Raw genomic sequence first — 9128 nt, forward strand, 5'->3', positions numbered from 1 at the left:
TCGTCAAACTTTCCTCTTAAACTCTCCTCTTTGGAAATATTAACAAGTTCATCAGCGCTATAAATATCTTCTAATTTCTTCCATACTTCATATTCAGTTTCAAGACCATGAACATCTACATATTCAACATCAAATAGGGAACTGATAATAACTTCTAATGCCTAGTGATTTTCTTGTTGTTCTTTCTTTCGATCATTAGTTAGGGGTCCAGTAGCTATAGTTTACTTATTTTCTATATGATCTCAATACTGACTACCAAGACTCTTAATGTAATCTTCATTCTATCACTCCATATTCTATAGTTATCTTTGTTGAACTTGGGACCTTCTTTCTTCATCATGATCTACAAGATCTTTTCCTTAAGCTGTTAGGCTTTTAGATTAAGAGGACCTAAGTCGCTCTGATAACAATTGATGGTATGATGAAAGAATAAGTATCCAGTAGAATACTGAGAGAGGGGGGGGGTGAATCAGTATATTGAAAAACTAATACAAAGTTCCCAAACTCAAACTCATTCAAACAAAGTAAACATATCTCAGTCAAGATCAGTATTCATAATAATGCTTGACATCAACTAGTTTAATTTTTATGAAAACTTTAATAGTAAACAACTTCAATCTTGTAAACATCAACAATGCTTAATCATAATGTAATGCCCCACTAGGAAACCTTGAAGGGATAAAGATTAAACACACGAATAGAGTGCAAATATATATATTTTTAAATAAGACACAACATAATGACACAATGAGTTATCAAAAGCTCAAATAACGCAACGAAAGACTAAACAATACCTAAGGAGTTTCTCAATGTGATTACTTATTTTAACGTCTAACTCAACTCACGATATTTGATCCAATTAAGTAGGTTAACTTAATTTCATGATATTACTTTAAACAAGGATATAATTTGATCAATAAATTAAAATTTTAGATAATAGGATGCGTTCATCCATTATGGTTGAAGATGTACCTAACATGAGGAAATACACCCATTAAAGTTAAAACATAGATATCATGTGGTCGTTCATCCATTAGAGTTAAAATATAGATAATTTAATGAAGTTCATCCATTAGAGTTAAAATATAGATAACTTAATGAGTTTAACCATTAATGTTAAATTTTAGATAACATGATTAGGTTCATCCAATAAAATTTAACCATTCTTTACATTCAATCTTACATTAAACATATGTCATGCATCTAGTTTCATAACATACTTTAGCTTCATCATAAACAAATGAATACTTTCCATGCCTACTTAATTGTGCTATCAATAACTGAATATATTTCATTAATCAAATCTACACTCTTTTATGATCCTAATTTATGCATTTAATAAAATGACTACATACATGCATGCATGATCAACTTCATCTAAACTAGTCTACACATTCTAATAACATAATGCCATCCATACATGCTGAACTAAAAGGAAACATAAGAATGTAAAAACACCACATAACATTGAAATGATCTCAGAGTTCACCCCTTATGGGCTACATCTTTGGGTCTGCTCAACTGCAAGACCCCTTTGATAATTAAATAATAGAGAACAATACATAAGGTTCACATCATTTACAATCCTGCCATCAAGGTGAACATAACCAATAATACATACGACCCCATTGGTCAAATAAATACATGAATGATCCCTCAATAGGAAAGGATCCAACTGAACATAATAAAAAAAACAATAATAACAGATCAACTGGAGCATCCACGAACTTAACTCTTCGCAACCCATCATAAACATCCCATAGTCTAATATGAAAATCAAGTTCTCATGAGGGCAATAAACATCAGGATGACTCCACAACTGAACTTCGATCAAAGGCAACACAACAACATACTGGCGATCATATTCAAATGAACTCCTAAAACCCAGGAATACACAAGGTCAAGCAAACAGAGTTCAATAGGGTAGGATTACTCACTTGGTCAGACTAGACTTCATACGAGGTGCACTGACCGACGATGCTCTAACTAGAGACCTGACCATCTATGGTCTACCACAAACCAATATTTTAAACACGCACAAAGGACATGATCAAATGCAAACTATCACATGAAAATAATCAAGATTCAGAATCAAGGACATAAACTGGTACCCAAATCAACAACCGACAATAACTAAAATTACAAACAAGGACTTGCCATTTCTTAAGCAAATGTGAATACAAAAGATTACATGCACAGGAAGTGATTAGGAAGGACAATCTATTACACATTGGTTAAACATTAATATCAATCTAGTTTTCTAACGGATCTAAGTTGACTGCAGTAATCTGCCTCATCTAGGTATAGGTTGGTCATAGTTCTCTAAATATCTAAGTTCATTTTGCATCTGAAGCTAATATAATCACTTTGTCCTGAGTTCTTATCCAAAAACCCATAATCACAAATATTCTATAAGCAGAACACCCAATGATATAAAACAATTATTCAAATTAATCAGCTAACATATGATATTTATTGCTCAAAATAAATCATCATTATTATTATTTTTCAAAATAAATAAACCACTCTCATATCCCCAAAACTAGCATATACTTTCCAAAAATAGAAATATACATATAAAGAAACAAAAGAAATAGATAAACATTTCCCAATGAAATATAATTTCCCTTACATATATTAAAACAAATACATGATCTAAAGATATTAATTAATATATATATCTATATATATATATATATATCTATATATATATATATATATATACCTAAATTAATAAATTAATGACTGAACAATAATTATTATATATTTGAAAATATATGCTAATTAAGAATCAACAATTAATATATAATTAATAATATATATTAATATATAAATTATCGCAATTAACATATATTTAGTAATATACATTAATTAATAATTAATAATTAATATATAACTAATAAAATACATTAATTAAAATTTAATAATAATAAAACATTTTAAAAAAACAAAATTTAATAAAAATAAAAATAAATAAATTTGTTTTAATAGCCACACGGTTTCTATCATTTCTCAAAAACCCAAAATTTAATTTTTACGAAATTTATACAAAAGTTATAATGTAAAGTCACCAAGAAACCCACAAAATTTCATAGAAACCCAGTTTGTAAATTTGGAGATATCGTTGACATTATGAAACAACATAATAAAAACTTCTACAGGGGTTTCATTTTGGAACAAAATTTGGCAGCATAACAACATGCCAGGGAAGAATTTTTAAACCAAAATAATTCCTTATAGCTTAAATTTAATTGAAGTAAAACATGAATAAAAAATATATTCAACCAGAAATTGCAAATCAAATAGCAAAATCATGAAAAGTTTTCTTGTCCATTTCATTTTTCCCCAAACTTAAAAGAAATGGAAACTAATTAAATACTGGTAAAAAGGAATTCAACCAGTCTAGAATTTTGTGACAACACAGAGAGGGCAAAATACCAGTAAGAATTTTTAAAACAAAATGAAACCTCGGTTTTCTTCAACCAAAACTCATTTTAGGCAACAAGAATCATTCCTCACACATGATTCCACCATTCAGCCAAACTCTAGACTAATTTCTCAATCAAACATAATCCTAAGAGCTTTCAATGGAGATTTAAACCAAAAAAGCAATACAGGGAGAATACCAAACCCAATCTTTGATAAAGCAAAGAACCAAAATGATACACAGATTCCTACCTCATTTAGCAATCCTGGAAGAGATTTGTTGAAGAGTCCAACTTGCAAGCTCTAGATCAATTCTTCTCTTCCAGACATATTTTTCCCCAAAATTTCTCGAGAACCTCTTCCCAAAATGTCTCTTTGGAAATTATTTCTCCAAATATTCTCCCCAAAATATTTTCCAACCCTAGGTTATATGGGAAAAGTTTTGACCAAAAATCCCCTTTTTGCATTTAAAATATTTTTATTTAAAATACCATCCCAAAATTCTTATTTTTGAATTTCAAATACTTTTACACCATTTATTTCTAATTAGAAAAATCAAAATGCCTCTTCCTCAATTAATTTCTAATTTTCTTAATTTTAAGAAAACTATCATTTATATTTCAAATTATTTAATGAGGGTAAAATATTTTTGATTAAAATAAAATCTCCAAATTCATTCTTTCAAAACTATATCAAATATAAATATAAAACTTGTTTTTCTACTTAAAATTGATTTTCTTTAAATAACTAAAATCAACCTTTCTATTTTTAAAAGGCAAGAGATTAAATTAATTCTATTTCAAATTAATTTAAATCTTTCCTTTCCAAAAGCATAACTAAGTAAATTAATCCATTAAAATTTACCATTTAATTTATACTAGCTACTAATTTGCATTGAGCAATTCTAAATAATGATTAAGCGCATAAAGGAAACCTATTTAATTTGGTACCTTAATTTTTAATGCATAAACACAACTTAATCAAATATAATAAAAAAAGGATTAACCACTCAATTTAACCACATGCACAAAACATGCAATCCAAGAAAGCCAACCAAAGGAATACTGCCAGATGACTAACGACGCTCACTTGAGCACGACTAGGGTTAAATGAGGGTCTCCCAACCACCTAATCCAATTTCTAAGGGTTAATGAGGAGCACTCAAACTTGTGAACCCAGATGGAGTCGAACATCGCACCCATGCGATATTGTACCTGCAATCTCCTGCAACCATGAATCACACATGCATATATGTATATATATTTAATAAGAGTGTTAGCCTGAGATTAATAGCACAATTCAAGAGAATAATAAACTTACATATGAATTGATGTGACAACCACATTAATATGTATGCACATTAATTAAAACATCTGACTATAACATGATTACATGATAACCAACCAAGATTAAAATCTAATTAGGGCAGGGGTACTACACATAACTCAACATAGTCATCTCTCAATGCTTCTACATAACATGCCTTATCGAAAATTAACTACATCAACAAATAAGATCACAACCATAAAAGAATTCACCACTTGACACAAATGTTTATACGTGGAAAACCCAAATAGGTAAAAACCACAATGAGATGAGACTCACAAGGATATCTATTTGAACTCTTTTGAAGTTCACCCTGTTAGGAGCCAAGTCTGTTAAAGCTTTACAATAAGTCTTGTTAAGAACTAATTCTGGTTAGGAATCACCCGATTAAGGGATTTACAAATATGCCTTGATGAAAAACACAATACCCTATTAGGAGTAACCTCACTGGAGGATTTAAGAATCCAAGCTAATGGACCACCTTGTTAGAGGATTTAATGAGTAACCAAGCTTGTTAGATCTTACCTGGTTAAGGGATTTTATTTCTGCTATAATTGTTAGAAAACAATAGGTTTTCTTGATCTGTCTGAGTAGCACTACATTTGCTTGATCAGATCCTTCTATACTTCAATCTACCTTCACTCAAAGTGTAGATCCATTCATCGATTAGGCAACTACACACTCAATAGGTTTTCTACCAATCTTGCCAACAACCTTTACAACAACTTCATCTACCTTAAATAGAAATCAATTAGGTCGGTAACACAACAAAAACCTAATTCTTATCATCGAGATTACAAACAAGTTGGTACAATCTTGACTGTTAGAAATTATGACAATCTTTTCACATTCTTCAAGAAAATTCCAACCGCTCCATGATCACCACTTCATAGGACTTTGTAACTCATCACACGTCGTGTATTAGGTGCAATCCACTTTACTCCTTCCCTAGACAAGAACAAATGTGCCAAAACAATTTGAACATGTCCTCATTCAATGATCACACGTGTCTCCATCATTATCGCTTATCAAATAATAAACCATCAAACTTGATCGGTTAGGGTTTAACAGCTAGTAGGGTTTACCAGTCACATTACATAGAAAGGTTTAATCCTTTACACCTTTACACAAGTTCAACTCACAAAATTTACATACAGGTTTATAACATCTTCCACAAAGCTCTTCTTACTGGTTACTAGCCAATATCAAAAGCAACAGTATCAATAATAACATGAATATCATTATCAGTTCAATTGACATTAATGACAACATATCATTAATGCAATCTCTATGCAAAATACCAACAAACTCAAAATACCAATGTTGTGCTGATAGCTTCTATCCAAAATGTCTTAACTACGCCTCCTTGAATTAACATAGTCCTAGAAGCTTCAACCACTGATCAATTTTTCCTTTCTATAATACCGTTCTGCTGTGGTGTCTTTGGTGCTGATATCTACCTCTTGATCCCATTGTTTTCACAGTATCTAGTGAATTCCTCTATAGTAAATTCACCACCTTGATCAGTCCTTAAACATTTAAGCTTCCTTCCACTTTCATTTTCAATCAAGGCTCTGAATGCCTTAAATTTATTTAATTCTTCTGTCTTGTCTTTCAAGAATGTGACCCACATAATTCTTGAGCAGTCATTGGTAAATATCATGAAGTATTGATCACTTTGAATACTCCTAGTCCTCATTGGTCCACATAGGTCAGTATGAACCAAATCTAGCAAATGTTGAGCGAAGAAAAATTTTCTCTTGAAGGTTGAGGTTGTCATTTTCCCTAAATGACATTCCTTGAACAAAGCATTCACCGGTTTGTCCAACTGTGGCAATTCTCTTATTTATTTTGACTTGCTGACTCTTACAATGTTATCAAAATTCACATGAGAAAACCTTTGATTCCAAAACCAACTATCTTCTACTTTTGCAATAAAACAACTATTCACTTTAGAGTTTAAGTGAAATAGGTTAGCTTTGGTTTGTTTTCCAGTTGCAATCAGTTCACCTTTGCTTTCAAAGATCTTGCATACTCCATTCTTGATATAATGGGTAACCTTTGTCATTGAGCTAAGCAACACTCAAAAGATTGTGTTTCAAACCTTCAACCCAGTAGACATCATCTGCACTACTCTTACCATTCACGGAAATAGATCCTTTTCCTTTTACCATGCAAGGAGAGTTGTTACCAAATCTGACAACACCTCCATCAAATTCATTCAATGTTAGGAACTTGCTTTGGTCACCAGTCATGTGGTGTGAACAACCACTATCAATAATCTAGTCATCTGAATTATCCAAGTGAGAGACCAATGCCTTTTGATATGATATGTCTTCTTTGATAGCAACAAAGACAATTTGTATCTTCCTCGGATTCTTCATCTTAATACCTTCATCCACTGCAATGTGACAATTATTTTTTCCTTTACCTTTAAACTTCTTATATTTCTCTCATTTTTCCTCGTTATCTTCATTAGGACAGTTAGCAGCAATATGTCCTATCCAGTTACATGCAAAACATTTGAGTGGTAATTTACCTCTATATTTATTGGTACCTCTAGGTAAGTTCTTGGCCAACAATGCTTTCAGTTCCATCCGGTTATCATCATCATCTACCTCTCTGGTGGATCTAGATTCATGACAGTAACTTACTTCTCTTCCTTTCCTTACTGGTGGGGTTGAGTTTGAGGCTTTAAATATAGATTCTGACCTTTGAACACTTCCATCAAAACCATTTAATTCAAATGCAGTAAATTTACCAATGATAGAGTCAAGAGTTACCTTTGTCTTGTCAATAGATTTGAGTTCTTGAATGGTTACAACTCTAATAGCGTAGACTAGTAGAAGGGTTCTCAATACCTCGCTAACCACAGGGGAATCCTCCACTGTACCTCCAACACTTTTTATTTCTCTAACTATCTCCTCGATTCTCTTACCATAGTGTTGAATGTTTTCACCTTCAACCATTCTCATATCATCAAATTTACCTCTGAGACTCTCTTCCTTGGCTATCTTTACATGCTCATCACTGCCATAGATTTCTTCTAGTTTCTTCCAAACTTCATATATAGTCTCTAATCCATGATCATCAACATAGTCTGAATATGAAAAGGTACTGATGATGGCTTCCAATGCTTGGTTGTTCTCCTATTTCTCCTTTTTATGATCATCTATCAGAATTCCACTAGGCAAGTTATACTTAGTAACAACCTAATCCCAATACTCACTTCCCAAGCTCTTGATGTAAATCTTCATTCTATCACTCTAGATTCTGTAGTTATCTCTATTGAACTTTGGACCCTCTCCCTTCATTATTTTCTCCTAGATCTTTTCCTCAAGCTATTAAGCTTATACTCAAGAGGACTTGGAATGCTCTGATACCAATTGATAATATGATGAAACTATAAAGATCTGGTCAACTACTCAGGGGGGGTGAATCAATAGTTGAAGAGTAAACTAACTTTTTGCCAACTTAGAATCAACTAACAAAGCTTACCAATTTAGTCACTCTAACAAATCTGCAGCTAGAAGTGATAAACCTTACTGGTTGACCTAATACTTCAATGATATAATGCAACAGATCTGAAACTTAAATATCCTTTCACAAAAACCTTAAACCACTTCAATAATATCAATAATAAAATATTTCAGATCATTTCCCATAATTTAGATATATCTATGCATATTTACAAACATTCATATCAACCATACCAAAAAAACATCCACAAAATCATTCACCACTTGACACAATGATTTTTCATGTGGAAACCCAAATGGGAAAAACCACGGTGGGGATGAATACCCACAAGTATTTTGAACTCTTCTGAATTTCACCCTTTTAGTTGCCAAGGCTTTTTAGAAGCTTATACATGAATGTTCTATTAAGAACAGATCAGGTTAAGGACCACCCAGTTAACAGATTGACTACAAATACCATGTTAAAGGTAATCTCGATGGAGGATTTCAAATCCAAGCTAATGAATCACTTGGTTAGAGGATTTCAACAATAATTCTATTAGAGCTTACCTTGTTAGGGGATTTTAAACTACTATAATGGTTAAAGAACAACAAGTTCTTGATCAATCTGGAAATAACACTTGTTGAATCAAATCCTTTATCACTCCTATCTTCCTTCACATCATTCTCAAGACACACCTCCTGGTTCGGCAACAATTACTTTCACACTTAATCAAATTTTTCCAACCACTCATTAAATCAATTCATCGACCTTATAAACAAATACATTAGGTTGGTAACATAACACAAACCCTAAAATTCTCATAGATATTACAAACACATCGGTTCAATCTTGACAATTAGATTACATGCAATTGACTTTACATTTTTATAGGCATCTACAACTGCTCCTAGACC

Source organism: Cryptomeria japonica, chromosome 8 (assembly GCF_030272615.1).
Source record: "Cryptomeria japonica chromosome 8, Sugi_1.0, whole genome shotgun sequence".
NCBI lineage: Eukaryota > Viridiplantae > Streptophyta > Pinopsida > Cupressales > Cupressaceae > Cryptomeria > Cryptomeria japonica.